The sequence below is a fragment of the Thalassophryne amazonica genome, chromosome 1, assembly GCF_902500255.1.
Source record: "Thalassophryne amazonica chromosome 1, fThaAma1.1, whole genome shotgun sequence".
In the NCBI taxonomy this organism is placed as follows: Eukaryota; Metazoa; Chordata; class Actinopteri; order Batrachoidiformes; family Batrachoididae; genus Thalassophryne; species Thalassophryne amazonica.
Genome location: NC_047103.1, coordinates 136,928,110 through 136,944,665, shown reverse-complemented (window position 1 = coordinate 136,944,665; position 16,556 = coordinate 136,928,110).

Sequence of the window (16,556 nt, the reverse complement as noted above, 5' to 3'; positions counted from 1 at the left end):
GTTAAAATAAAAGTCTTTTTTGAAGTAATAAAAGAAATAGTCTTTTCGTGCATTAACAGAACTCTGTCAGTGAAACAGGAGCCTGCTTATATCTGAAGATCAGATTGTCACAACAGGGCTGGGGATATTTGCATCTTAAAAGTGTGTACGTGTATGTGTGTGTGTGTATGTGGGGGTGTTTAGCACAAAAGGCGATGGGTGATGTTTCACCTGCCTGATGGAGAGCCTGCAGCTGTTTTTATGTTTTAGGTTGATGTGTGTGTTTAGATGCAGAATGTCACAGCAGGGGGGTGGGTTTTGACTCTTTTACTGCTAGCAGAAAAACAACAGAACTCAAGACGTGTGAAGACGGGTCTGTTTAGTGCAAAAAGCCACAGGTCTTTTACAATGTTTTTGACAAACCAGGTGAGTGTTACAGTTCTTAGGTATTACAGAGAGGTCATCATTTGAAGCAATATTTTTATGAGGTCCAATTTCCTTGAGAAATATACGTCTCCAGCTGTCTCCCTCGGATCCGTTCATGGTGCGAAGGAACACATCTGCTGACCGTCACACTAAATTTCTGATCAATGATTATGTGTGTTTTATGGTGTCCACCATAAAACCAGATACAGTTGGGAACGGAGGTTCTTTGAAGAAACTCAGCTCCCCTGTGGCGAGTCTGCTCAAAGACAGGGTTTAAAAATCCCTCTTCAAATCCACCGCTGACATGAAGCAGTCAACATGGCTGGCCACACACCGATCCTCCGCTACCTGACAGAGACGTGGGTGAATGTTACTTCGACTGCCAATGGAGCGCGTGCCCTGAAAAAAGCACGGCTGTACGTTAGCTGTTTGAGCGTACCACTGCCGGAAGACGAGCTGACCATGATTCTTGAGGTTCCTGAACAACTCTCCTTCATGTCCCACCCGTACCGGTTCACAGTAGGGTTGTTTATGTTACCGGCTGGGGATATACCTAGATGTAGCACTCCCAGAGTTCCACTCACCTCCACGGACTGGGGCATGTTTTCTACAGCGGCTGAGACATGGATCAAAGACATCGTCAGCCCCACACCACGGGGTGACCAAACACCTGAAAAGAAAAACGCCATTTTCAGACAACGTGGCTCAGTCATCATGGGCTGACATACAGAGTGGCCTTCCAGCGAGAAGGTTCTGAGAACGGTTCGGAGGGGGAGATCAAATTGGAGCGTATTAATTGTGGTCGCTCTACCTCCATGACAGCATCGGCAGAAGCCTGGTGTGAACTGCTAACCACCTGCAGGGAAAAGATTAACACCCTTTTTACGAGGTGTCTGGCCTGGCGGGATGTGATTGAGGTTAGGAAAACCTTGCCTCTCTTTTTTCTTAAAAAACTAATTCGCGGCTCCTCCCACTCTACAGACACCCCTATAACAGCAGCGCATCAAAACTCCTTTAAACAGCCGACATCAAACTAGCATGAACTCCGCACACTCTGCGATCGATCCTGACCTGTCCTGTGACTGCGGGTGTGAAGAAAGTGACTCCCAGTTTTTAAGACTGGTGTGGGAGTCAACTGTCGACCTTTCCGGGGCCACGGAACATCCATGGTTGACTCCTCACAATCATTCATCCACTGATGGGGAGCCTGTGTGGGGCATGACTTTGCTGCGGGCAGTCTGCCGGTCGTGGTGGAGGACTGGATCAGGAGCAGCAGGAGGCTTCACGGGACTGTGCGGGGTTCGATCACCCCAGTCAGTACCACTCAAGCCAGGCTGGGGTGATGGGTCTCCTTCCTCGCCGGCTTCTACACCGGTGGTACAAGACTCTATGCGGGGTGAGAAATATGCCACATCCTTCATTGGAGACCAGCCGGACGGCAGAATTTCTGAAGACGATTAAAGTCGCTGTGGCTCATTTACTTCTGAAGGTGCTCAAAACTTACAGACAGAACTCGGCTACGGGTGTCAGATTGACCATCCTAGCCAAAAAAAAAAATCACGAGTGTCTGGAGCCATTAAATTAATACTTTTATACCGGACACTTTGACCGACTCATGACAAAACTCTGGACTCCGCAGTTCATCCCAGTGGTCTTAAAATTCCCGGCGCAGAGCTTCATCAGTCCTTCAGCATAGAGATTGCAGGGCGTGGCAGAGACCATTCTTACCGAGCTGAAATATTGTGATAATTTTGGTTAAAAGCTCACCGAATTTTAGACGTGTTTTGGTGAAGACATCTAGTTGGATGTGCAGGAGTTGGAAGCTGTCTGGAATTCCGAGGACTGAAAACCTCCATTTTTTTGAAATATTATCATTATATGAGCGAAGTGTCGCACAGCGGCGTGACGTTCACTCATGGTACAAGGCGTCCTAAACAGGAAGTGCCAATTTTCAAATCCACAGTAAAACAGAAAATGTTCAAATGTCAAACACTTCCTGGATTGACAGACGAGATCCCAAGGAATCTCACGGGAACTCGGTGGCAAGCTCACACTCAAACAGGAAGTGCCAATTTATCAGTCACAGTGTAACAGGAAATGTTCAAATGTAAAACACTTCCTGGCATGGGTGGAGCTAGAGCGGAGGCCAGGGTTTCACTGGACTCTCCTGAAATCTGATTGGACACAGATGATTGACATGTCACAGCACCACACTTGTGGTTGAAAGACCTGCATTTTCAAATCAGTGAGTCACATTAAAATTTCTAAAATTATCTTTCTCAAAATCAAACTGAAAGTAAATCTCTAAAACTTGATAAAACCTACAGTAGGTTTATCAAGAAACCTACTCTTTCACTGATTAACTGATTCCATCTGCTCAAAGTGATATTAATCAGTGAAATCACCTGGTGGAGTCAATGGCTGCAAGGAAAACCTGCACCCTCTTGGCCCTTTCTGGAACAAGTTGCCCACTCCTGATTTTGACCCCTGTGTAATTCTTCAGTTGACCCCTACCTGGCTGCCTAATGAAAATTCAAATGGCCATTCATTTTTTTAGAGTTAATGTCTATGGATTATTTGTGCCAAATTTGATGCTTGTATCACCATTTGCAGGATTCCACTCTAAATATTCTCTTATCTGCTGCAATATACGAGGTCTATTAGAAAACTAACCGGCAGTTTTATAAAAAAAAAAAACTATATGGATTTGAATAACGTGCGATTACACCAGACATGCTTGAACCCTCGTGCGCATGCGTGAGTTTTTTCACGCTTGTCGGTGACGTCATTCGCCTGTGGGCAGGCTTTGAGTGAGCACTGGTCCAGCTCTCTCGGCTGAAATCCTTTGTCTGAGACGCTGCTGGAGACGACGCGTGGCCCCAGTCACTACACCCTGCTATGGAGGTGGGTGCAACCACTGAGGTGTTACCAGATTACAGAATTTCATAGTATTCACAGATGCGCTGACAAAACTCGTGATGTCTACAAAAAGCACAACCTGCTTATTTGATCATATACCAACAAAACTGCTTAAGGATCTATGACCCATTCTTGGGCTGACTGTGTCGGAAATTGTAATCTCTTACTAACCTCTGGATCTGTTCCTAAATGTTTCAAATCTGCAGTGATTAAACCATTGCTTAAGAAATCTAATCTTGACCCTGGTGTATTGAAAAATTATAGGCCAATTTCAATCTATCATTTTGCTCCACAATTCTGGAAAAGGTGGTTTCATGGCAGCTAGTAGACCACCTTACTGAAAATAATTTTTTAGAGTCATTACTTTTAGAAAATATCACTCCACAGAGACAACACTTACTAAAGTAGTGAATGACTTTCTGTGAGCAATGGACTCAGACACCACTTTGGTTTTGGTCTTGTTCGAGCTTAGTGCTGCGTTTGATACTGTGGATCATCATATTTTACTCCGGAGGCTGGAGAATCATTTGGGATTACTGGAAGTGCCCTTGCATGGTTGACTTCATTCTTGTCCAGTCGTTCTCACCGTGTTTTGTACAATAACACTACCTCTAACCTTAGTGACATGAAATTTGGGGTTTCACAGGGATCCATCCTGGGCCCCCTGCTTTTCTCCACTTATCTAGCACCCCTTGGGCATATTCTGCAGCATTTTGGGATTGCCTTTCATTGCTTTGCTGATGATACTGAGTTGTACATGCGATAACTGTTGGTAATCTCATTCACGTAAAATCTTGAGACGATTGCCTTGCATCAGTGAGAAGCGAGATGTCTAGTAACTTCCTACTAAACTCTGATAAAACTAAAATGATGGTTCTTGGTCCAGCGAGACATCTGTATCAATTTGACCAGCTAGCGCTTAGCTTAGGTCCGTGTGTTATACATCATATGGACAAAGTGACAAACCTTGGGGTAATTTTTAATCCTATTTGTCCTTTGACCTCCACATTAGAGACATTACAAGGGCTGCTTCTTCGATCTGCGAAATATTGCAAAGATTTGTCCCATCCTGTCTATGGCTTATGCTGAGACTCTTATTCATGCATTTATCTCTTCCAGATTGGACTATTGCAATGCTCTATTTTGTGGTTTACTGCAGTCCAGCATTAGGGGTCTTCAGTGGTCAAAATGCTGCTGCCAGACTTTTGACACAAAGCAGAAATTTGACCATATTCCACCCATTCTGGCATCCCTTCATTGGATTCCTGTTTCTGTGAGATTGGATTTTAAGGCTCTGTTACTGGCCTATAATACTGTTCACGGACTGGCACCTCCCTACCTGGCTGACCTGGTTGAGCCCTATGTACCAGCTCGGCCTTGCGTTCACAGGGTGCAGGACTTCTTTGTGTTCCTAGGGTAAATAAAAAGTCTGCAGGTTACAGAGCTTTCTCTTATCGTGCTCCTGCTCTGTGGAATGATCTCCATTGCACAAATAAGGCAGTTGGATTCTGTGGAGACTTTTAAGTCTAGACTTAAGACCCCATCCGTATCAATTTTATATGTTGTCAGACATATGGAGTAGAGCTATGGGGTTACTTTTACTTTGGGGAAAATTTAATCAAAATCCAAGATGGGCCCATTGGGACACCTACATTGCTACCTGCATGATTTCTCAGAGACAGCTCATTAAGACAGTAAATTAACATTAAACAATTAGATAATTAAAAGGAAATAAAAGGTTGAGTTCTTCTTCAAAAAACTGTTGTGGTCTAAGGTTCTGAAAACATTATAGAATCACACACCATTCCAACTCATTTTAGAAACCCTTGTGCAATTTATTACCACCCTTGAAAAATGTCAGCTGCCTATTTATAAACACAATCCAATCTAGAGCCCGTGGATCCCAACATGCTAATTTTGTAATGTATCTTAGTCACAGTGCCTCATCAGTGCCTTTTCTGTTACAGATTTACAAGTACCTGCACTACAAAAACTGGATAGAGGTTCCAATTTTATGCCTGTTTGTCTATCTTCCAGTAATCAGTCGGAACCAAGTGCCAAAAAGCATGACAAATTGTACATCACACATATTGTTTTGTGAAAAATTATTGAAAAAGATATCAGAAACCAAAAAGTAAAAAAAAAAAAAAAAACTAAAAAAAAACCACAAAAACTTTGATTCAAGTGCACATACTAATACATATGCCTGACATGTGATCACTTCTAATTTACCACTTCTAACATGCTTGAAAATTTTTCCCAAGGTAAAATTTTGTGGAATTGGAAACTAGTGTTGGTGGGAATTTGCACTCTATGAGCACGGTGTTCTACTTTTTTTTTTTTTTGTCTTTCTTCTTGGCCAGTAGGCCAGTTGAGGCTGTAATTTGTGCTGCCGCTATACTGCACAATTATTTCTACCCAATATTGTATCTTTGTGTAGCCGGAGTGGTCAGCACTTTGGTCACACCCTTGCTACCGCTCTGCATTGTGTTATGTTCAGGGATGATGACACTGGAGTTCCAGTTCAGCCGAACTGATGGCATATTTATTCTGCACAGAATGGTATGACAGCATGTAAAACACACATCAGACATCAGCACATCACCTCATCAAAAGCATTAAGGACACTGAGTGATACGATATGTAAAAATATGCCCATTGAACAAAAATACAAATGCAACATTTTTGCTACTTGAAGAATTATTCAAACTGAAGACTTCTATTTGTTTAAAATTATGCTTGTGGCCAGCAAAAAAGTTATACAAGGAATTAGTTAAAAAGCAACCCACTGGACATACAACAGTGGATTGACATAATCAAGGAAATTTATTTGATAGAAAAAATTACTCACTGTCTGAGGTTGGGGCAACAGGGTGGCTTAGTGGTTAGCACTGTTGCATCACAGCAGGAAGGTCGTGGGTTCAATTCCCGTGGCCCTTTCTGTGTGGAGTTTGCATTTTTCTCCCCGTGTTTGCATGGGTTTCCTCCGGGTGCTCCGGTTTCCTCCCACATCCAAGACTTGCGGGTTAGGTGGATTGGAATTTTTAAATTGTTCGTAGGTGTGTGTGTGTGGGTGTGTCTGTGTTTGTTTGTCTATTTGTGGCCCTGCGACAGACTGGCGTCCTGTCCTGGGTGTACCCCCGCCTTGCGCTCTATGACTGCTTGGATAGGCTCCAAGATGGGCCCTACTTTTAATTGGACTAAGCGGTAGAAGATGAATGAATGGATGAATGAATGTCTGAGGTTGAAAGCTGGTAACTTTGAGAAACGATGGTCAAAGTGGATTGATTATAAAACTCTGTCTACTGCATAATCTTGTTTTTCCTTTTGATAGAACCCCACAGATTAAGTTCTAATGTTAGGTCTTTGTAATCATTTGAAAAAGCCACAAATAAAAAAGTAAAAAAAAAAGGACCTATTTCTCTCAAATATTGTTCACAAATCTGTCTAAATCTTTGTTCATGTTTGCCAAGATAATCCATCCCAGCTCACAGGTGTGGCATAGCAAGATTCTGATAAGACAGCATGATTTTTGCACGAGTGTGCATGAAACTGTCGCTGCGGGATTGTTCATGCCTTTCCGACCGTGTGTCCCTCATGACAACAGGCGGATTTTTTTTTGCTGTTCGCCAAATCGTTTTTTTTTTTTTTTTTTTTTCTTTGCTCTTTTTCTGCCAGCTCCTGCTTCTTTGCCCAACTCGTATTATGTGTGAAGGGGCCCTAAAGCTGTTTTATGGAAGGAAAACAGAGCCAGCCGTGCTTCAGATGTAAACAAAGTGGATATATCCCAGAGAACTGTTGTTATAAAAATGCACAATGCAGAGGATGTCTGAAATATGTCCATTTTGACGTGCATGCATTAAACGACAAGACAAAATGGTGCAAAATTCAGCGGGGAAGAAGGGCAGAGCCAGGCTGAATGCCAGTCATCTGAAGAGAACAGAGACTGAAAGGCCCACCAGAGGAAGAATCTGCCCATGGTGACAGCCCACAAAGGGAGGAGCTGCACGTTTCAGAGGAGCCATCTGAGGAAAAGCGTGCTGGCAGAAAGGAGAACATGAATTCAACCTGCGAAGAGAAGGAGGAGCGACATCCAGTGAGAGGTGGAGCTGACAATGCAATCTGAGTATGTCAACAACTCTGAATGGAAGGGAGCGCCAGACCAACATCTACAGACTGCTTCAAAGTTCCAGGTTAACCCTCTGGGGACGACGCTGTCGTATACGATGGCTAAGACCAAGCTTTATTAAATTATAAATAACTTTTTAATGATATGAGTAGAACTCCGCAGACTTTCGAGCCAGCCATCGGCCATCTTTGGAGCAGATAGAGAGCCTCTGATGACAATCTCACATGCTCAGACAAAGTTTGTAACTATCAGGATTGCTCCACTAGTTGCATGTGAAGGTTACTGGATAACTTTGTTGCTTTCTCTGCATAAAGCACTGTTACCATATCAATGGAGCGAGGGGGAGGGCCGCTCCTCAGACTGTAATGCTGCGTTTACACATAACGTCGACAAGTCATGAATGCCACAAAGTACACATTCTTGTCTGCTGATCACGAATGTGATGATTCGGGGCAGAGGCGTCAGGTGTCCTCAGGAACTGCTGCAACCTGTTACCACGCATTACGATTAATGGCACGTGCCGGAGAATTATCAGGAACCATTACGCATGGTCAAGAATAGTGTTCTGCGTTGTTACACGCTATCACGCGCTATTGCGCGTAACAGAGCATCGTTAAGTTCTGTCACGTTGTGAACGAGGTGAATTGTCTCCACAACACACCCATATTCATCCAAGTGAATTCAGATCGCTCCAGTTTTTCAGAAGAACTTTGTGACTGCATGCGTAGTTAGGCTCTGTGCCATGGAGTGGTGCAGAGAGGAGGAGGAGGACAGCGCCAGATGTGTGGCTTCATGCGGCTCTCGTCTCGTGCATTTTCCCAAACATCAGGTGCATGCAGCAGGTGGAACACCTGCAGGAGCGCGCTGAAGAGCACTGAAATTTGACTTTTAGGTGTCAGCAATCAAACTGAATGCGGTGCAGCAGGGTTTAATTGTGCGCACGCTTCTTCCTCCGCCGGACTGGAGGACGTGCAGAGATGTCAGGCAGCATGTGAGTCTCCTCTCACTCCTCTGGTTGCTCAGACTCATTCTCCCGCTCATCGGTTACAACATCAGGTGGAACACCTGCAGGAGCGTCCTGAGGAGCTTCAGCAGGAACTGCGGACTGACATTTGGAGCCGAGTTTAATTGTGCGCACGTGACAGAAAACTGATTCGCCGTGGCACACAGTGACGCCGTGTTACAAGTCGTGTCAAAACTTGACAGTTTCTGTGTCACTTCGTAATAACGCGTGACAGTTTGGGCTCCAAGAACCATCACAGGAACCACTACGAACGATGTCACGTTCTATTAAGGATCAATACTCATCAAGACGGATCAGTACACTCAGTTGCGACCTCCACGACGTGAGACGAAATGAGGATGGTGTGTGACATTCGTGGAATATTTTTTGACAGGCAAAAACATGCTCCACGAATATCAAGAATATCACGCACCAACATGCACTATTAAGAAACATATTCAGATGCGTTAAGTCACATTAAGAATGTCAGGAATGTGTCACGAATGACAGAAAATGACATTCGTAACGCATCTTGCTTATGTGTAAACGCACCTTTAGGAGCCAAAATGGGCCAAAGTTTGATGAAAGCTGCTTTAGGAGCAGCACGAACAGTCCAAAAACAATAAATAGAAGTAGAAGTTTGTGAGAACATCAAACTTGCCTGACCTCTACTATATTTAGGCTTTTGGTGGAAAACACTTAAAACACACATTTTTGGATCATGACAATCAAAATCACTGTGTAACAATGTTTAAAATCAACATGTTTCAGAATCAGTCAACAGGAAATATTAAATCAGGCTTTTATCTTTATCGGAAGCATTACAGGTCAAGATCCGATACCTCTGTTCAAACACATAAACCACAGACAACCGCATACATTTAAAACATTTATGTAACTCAGTCAGGGGTTTAACAGAACAGGACATATCACAGTAATGTAATTTTATGATTATAACGTTCAACAGACAATTATTGTATAACGGTTGTGTAATATGAACTAGTTGCAGGAATTTAACCCCTTAACGCCCGAATTTATATAGCTGTATATAAAAAAATGTTTTGTGTGTGTTTTTGCCTTTAAGTAGAGGGTAAATAATGTTGAGATTATTAATTTCATTTTTGCACAAAAATTAGATAGTAATATTGGGTATTCTGGTAATGACTTTATGTTATAATGTTATAATAATAATGATGGTATGTTGCAAATTTGCGACAACGGGCATACAGGTCAGTTTGGTAAGTTGCACATTTGAGTCAGAGATTGTAGCATATATGCGACGATGGGCGTTAAGGGGTTAAGAATGGGTTACTTCATAGTCTGTAGGGGATTTATTTTGGCATTTGTTAACATGAGATATTACTGATGAAAGGAAATCAAATTAAATAAAGCCACTCCAGCCAGATTCTGACAGAACTGGCCGCTTACATTTGCCAACGTGCAGGGTGTCTCTGAGGTCAGGTTCTGTCAACCACTTGCTATGAAAGTCGATGATCCGTCTGTCTCAACAGCTCACTTGCTGCACCCTGACAGAGTAACTCTCATAGTCACCCCACGATTATCATTAGTAGATGGTCACCAGGAGTTGTTTCTGAAGTCAGAGCTTTGTTGATCTTCTGACGGCGGTTCGAATCGTTGCATGGCTTAGGCTGACCTGGATGGGTATATGTGAAGTGAGGTTGCTGTCTCAGATTGTCAGAATAAAGGTTTGAGTGTCTTTGTTCTCTATTCGCCAAAAAACAAAACTATGTCTTCCGTCATCATCTGGGATAATGGGTCAAAATTAACTTGAGACAAAAATGTTAACTTGACAACGAAAAGTGTTCACGAAGTAGATTTGGAGCTTAACAAAAACAGAGTTGTAATTTGAAAAATCATCAAAAGAAGTAATGTTCGCCAGCAAACTTTAGCTTTACAAAAGGTTGAGTTTAAATAACCACTTGGAAGAAAGGAAAAGTAATTACTTCTTGCGTGCAAAGACAAAGAAATAAAAAAAAACACAAACACAGTCACGCGGTTGCTTCTTACACGATCGCATGATGTTTGTTAATTTGTTTTGTATATCTTATATTTACTTTCAGCCTCATTAGTTCTGAGTTTTATAAACTGCTTGTACAAAAGATTTTTCTTTTTGCATACATTCTGGAGTCCCTTTGTAACCCATAGTTTATCAGTTTTTTGCGTTTCCAATTTTTGGCACTAACAGACAATGTTTATCATACAAATTAGGCAACAGATGGCTGATGAGCTGATAACAGAAGCCAAACTACCCACAAAGAATACCATTAGAACATCATTAATTTGATTAGGTTGATGGTTTTACAGACAACTCCATCCTGCGTTGGGATCAGAAAAACATTTTGGTTGGCACACTGACATTCTACAGGCCATTGGGAGTAGACCTGAGACCAGTTTTAAAGTAGACCTGCATTGAAATAAATGTGGTCAGATCTCAGAAAGAAATAGCTGATATGTATTTATAAGACCCTTATGAATGCAGTAAAGTAAATCTGCAAGCCCAAATTTGTAATTCAGCGGAGAAATCTTCGTTTAAAAATGACAAATTTGCAGCTAAAATTTGGCTCTCGGCGAAAACTGTTTGTACATCCCGGACATTGCAGTGACGTCCGGCAGAAGACGGAGCGCTCCCGCCTTCAGTCCGATCCCGCATTGAAACTGATTTTATCTTTTAGTAATGTTACTGTTATACACATCCTGGTTTCAGCATCCAAAAGTAAGCTGCAATGAATGTGAGATACAGCTCTGCATGCTCAGATCAGTGGCGACATCGACAGCGGGCGACGTTCTTCCCTGACACCTCGCTCTCTGCCTGCTGCGCTTACTGAGTCTGCGTGCTCGGTAAACACTGAAGCGGGCACTCACATCGCCCCGTGTCTGCTGTGCAGCCGGCACCACGTCCCTGTCTACTGAATGGAGGTGCAGCCAACTTGGCAAAAGTCCAGAGACTACGCTCGCTGTTTTGATGCGAGCGGCCGGTGACACCTGTTGCTGCAAGGACAGACTTCTTGCGGCAAAATCTGCAGCGCCGCACGTCTTGGTAATTGGAGCCGAAGAGCTCTGTGGCCGCTGAGAGAGGTTTATATCTTTTTAATGACTTGGATTCTTTGCGGGTCCCGCCTCCGTACCCCGCGACGGTAACACTGAAGGCGAAAGACAGTAGATTTTCAATGCGACACCTCAATCAAACGGGCGTATGAAAAAGTCCCCCAAAATTATTTTCAAGCACAAATAAAAGAAATGTGTACTCACTAAACGTGCCGCAAGACAATATGAAGTTTTAAAAAGTAGATCCTTCCATATAAGACAAGAAAAAGGTGCAGATGCAAACTGACGTAAATCCACAAATTACAGTTGGCACGCACAATGCATGCTGGGATAGGGTCTTTTCCCTGATGTCTCGGCAGCGTCCCGGATGTGATGACAGTTTTGCGGAGGGCTAAAATTTAGCTGTAAATTTGTCATTTTTAAATGAAGATTTCTCCGTTGAATGACAGATCCTGGCTTGCAGATTTACTTTACTACATTCAGAAGGATCTTACGTGTAAATATAAGTCATTTTTTGGTCCAAAGATCTGACTGCATTTATTTCAATGCAGGTCTACTTTAAAGAAGGGAGTCATGTCCTTGGGTTTCACACTTCTTAAAGTCTTCAAGTTGATCACAGGATTCTCGCAACACCTCACTTAGCTTATCTGCAGTCACTCGAGCTGCATCGTGTTTGCTAATCTTCTTATCACTCACCATCTTTTGAAGCATAACTGAACCGAATTTTGTTACGCTTGTCTTAAAAGAAGAGGCAGCTGGTTGTCTTTCAGCAGGTTTATTCAGCTGACAGCAGGCACCGGCAGTGGCCTCTGCATTCTTCACACTTCCATTCAAATTCACATTACATCTTTTATACTCTTTCTCACAAGCGTTCCACACCTTTTCTCAGGACCACCGAGCACACCCTTGTGATACCAAAGTGCTAATGCTTTTACTACAAACTTGACAGCATGTACAATAAAAGTAAATTAACAGTAAGATTTTACCAAAATGTTTTATGGGGGGGTGGGGGTCCAACTGATTTACCTTTTCATATATATATATATATTATATATATATATATATAATATATATATATATATATATATAAAATTCACTATATATATTTATTTACATTTTACACAACATCCCAAATTCATTCAATTCCAATGAATTTGGGACGTTGTGTAAAATGTAAATAAAAACAGAATACAATGATTTACAAATCCTCTTCAACCTATATTCAATTGAATACACCTCAAAGAAAAGACATTTAATGTTCAAACTGATAAACTTTATTGTTTTTGTGCAAATATTTGCTCATTTTGAAATGGACGCCTGCAACACGTTTCAAAAAAGCTGGGACAGTGGTATGTTTACCACTGTGTTACATCACCTTTCCTTCTAACAACACTCAATAAGTGTTTGGGAACTGAGGACACTAATTGCTGAAGTTTTGTAGGTGGAATTCTTTCCCATTCTTGCTTGATGTATGACTTCAGTTGTCCAATAGTCCTGGGTCTCCGTTGTCATATTTTGGGCTTCATAATGCGCCACACATTTTCAATGGACAACAGGTCTGGACTGCAGGCAGGCCAGTCTAGTACCTGCATTCTTTTACTATGAAGACATGCTGTTGTAACACGTGCAGAATGTGGCTTGATATTGTCTTGCTAAAATAAGCAGGGACGTCCCTGAAAAAGATGTTGCTTGAATGGCAGCATGTGTTGCTCCAAAACCTGGATGTACCTTTCAGCACTGATGGTGCTATCACAGATGTGTAAGTTGCCCATGCCATGGGCACAAACACACCCCCATACCATCACAGATGCTGGCTTTTGAACTTAGCGCTGGTAACAATCTGGATGGGCTTTTTCCTCTTTTGTTGGAGGACACGACGTCCATGATTTCCAAAAACAATTTGAAATGTGGACTCATCAGACCACAGCACACTTTTCCACTTTGCGTCTGTCCATTTCAAATGAGCTTGGGCCCAGAGAAGGCGGCGGCGTTTCTGGATGTTGTTGATGTATGGCTATCGCTTTGCATGGTAGAGTTTTAACTTGCACTTGTAGATGTAGTGACGAACTTGTTAACTGACAATGGTTTTCCTTTACACAATACTTTACACAATGTCAGTTTTTAATGCATTGCCGCCTGAGGGATCGAAGGTCAAGGGCATTCAATGCTGGTTTTCGGCCTTACCGCATACATGTTGAAAGTTCTCCAGATTCTCTGAATTTTCTGATTATATTATGGAGTGTAGATGAAGAACCCCTAAATTCCTTGCAATTGAACATTGAGAAACATTGTTCTTAAACTGCTGGACTATTTTTTCATGCAGTTGTTCACAAGTGGTGATCCTCGCCCCATCTTTGCTTGTGTATGACTGAGACTTTTGGGGATGCTCCTTTTATACCCAATCATGAGTGTCCTCAGTTCCCAAACACGTATTGAGTGAGGTGATATAACACAATGGTAAACGTACCAGTGTCCCAACTTTTTTGAAATGTGCTGCAGGCATCCCTTTCAAAATGAGCAAATATTTGCACAAAAACAATAAAGTTTATCACTTTGAACATTAAATGTATTGTGTTTTTCTTTACATTTTACCACACGTCCCAACTTCATTGGAAATGGAGTGTGTGTGTGTATATATATGTGTATGTATTATATATATATATATAATATATATATATATATATATATATATTGCTAAGTCAAGCTTTGTATTTCTCTGTTAGTGAATGGCAAATGGACTACATTTATATAGCGCTTTTTCCATCAGCATCAGATGCTCAAAGTGCTTTACAGTTATGCCTCATATCACCCATTCACACAAACACACTCACACACTGATGTCAGGGTGCTGCCATGCAAGTCGCTCACTACACACCACAACTGGGGATTAAGGACCTTGCTCAAGGGCCCTTGGTGATTTTCTGGTCTGGCTGGGGTTTGAACCGAAGATCCCTGGTCTTAAGTCCAATGCCTAACCACTAGACCATCACCTCCCTCAAGTAGTGCAATTGAATACTGAAGAATCTGAAGTACAACTTGGATACTTTACAGCTTTGCACATAATATGCCTACCATTGGGGACAGATGTACGAGGTCTATTAGAAAATAAACCGACAGTTTTATTTTTTAAAAAAACTATATGGATTTGAATCACGTGTGATTACATCAGCCAAGCTTGAACCCTTGTGCGCATGTTGAGTTTTTTCCATGCCTGTCGGTGGACATCATTCGCCTGTGAGCATGCCTTGTGAAGGAGTGGTCTAGTCCCCCTCATCGGATTTTCATTGTCTGAGAAGTTACTGAGAGACTGGCGCTGTGCTTGATCAATTTTTTCAAAACTGTGAGGCACATTCGAGTGGACACCATTCGAGAAATTCAGCTGGTTTTTGGTGAAAATTTTTAACGGCTGATGAGAGATTTTGGATTGTTTCTATCGCTGTAAGGACTTCACCACGGAGCGTGACGTCACGAAGCGAGACGTCACGGAGCGAGACGTCGCGCAGCGCTCCGAGGCGACGTCGTCATCTTTCAAGCTGAAAACCTCCAAATTTAAGCCTCTGTTGACCCAGCACTTCGTGAGAGAACAGAGAACTTTCAGAAGAGTTCGGAATCATCAGTTTATTCCGGACATTCCACTGTTAAGGAGATTTTTTAATGAAAGACGGGCGGAACGTCACAGCCGACGCAACCGATCCTTAAGGCTTCCATCGGAGGTGTGTTTTCCTGTGGTCGGGCAACGCCACGTCAATCCGTCCACACGTCCTTTCATTAAAAAATCTCTTTAACAAGTGGAATGTCCTGGATAAACTGCTGATTCCGACCTCTTCTGAAAGTTCTCTGTTCTCTCAGACGTCACTGGGTCAAAGAGGCTTAATGTGGAGGTTTTCAAAAGGCCCCACAGTTTTGAAACAGGATGACAACGTCGCCTCGGAGCGCTGCGCAACGTCCCGCTCCGTGGGAAGTCTGTAACAGCGATAGAAACAAATCCAAAATCCTCTCATCAGCTGTTAAAATTTTCACCGAAAACCAGCTGAATTTCTCGATAGTTTCCACTCGATGTGCCTCACAGTTTTTGAAAAAATTTTGAGTCAAGCCACAGAGCCAGTCCTCTCAGCAACTTCTCAGACAAAGGAATTCCGACGAGGGGGCTGGACCACTCCTCCCACAAGGCGTGCTCACAGGCGAATGACGCAACCGACAGGCATGAAAAAACTCTCACATGCCCACGAGGGTTCAAGCTTGGCTGATGTAATCACACGTGATTCAAATCATATGGTTTTTTAAAAAAATAATAAGTTCGGATACTTTTCTCACAGACCTTGTATATTATTTACTGGCTGGTCACATGTGTAAGTTTACAAATGAACACTCGGACTGCCGTATTTCACAACATGTTCTCAGATCTTCCCATGAAAGTCTTCCATTTGTTGCTCTAAAATGCAAAAGAGAATGCATTTCAGACACTTCAGCCTCAGGGTTTCCTTTTCCTCTGATTTCTCTTACCAGATCACATCCCTGTGTATGGTTTTGCATTTTTCTTCACCAAGGTGAAGTAAATGTGTTTTCTGTGTGTGTGTGTGTGTGAGAGAGAGAAGCGGCACAAACTTTTTCTTCTTTTTTATGAATGCAGCCGTTGAGTGTACTGCAGATAACAGACACACCCATGTAAGTCTTGTCCTTGACTGCCACAACACAGGTAAGTCCAGGATGAGTCTTAGCTGCCAAGATAATTGGGTTGTGCTTGAGGCAGGGACGTAGCCAGAATTTTGAATAGGGCAGGCCTGAAGAAAAGTGGGCGGGCCAAACTTTTGCCAGAGGAAAAATCAATATAATATCCAATAATGCCTAGCAGAAACAACCTTAAGGTAATTATTCAATGACCTATTTAGTGAAACAGCGCACCCTGCTGTCCTCAAGTGCACACTGACAAAGTTGACTGACTACTACAGTACATCATTAATTTCTATAGCTGTGCTGTAATATTATTTAATACAAATTAAGCATTGTTGTTTTGCAAACACATTTCCTCCATTA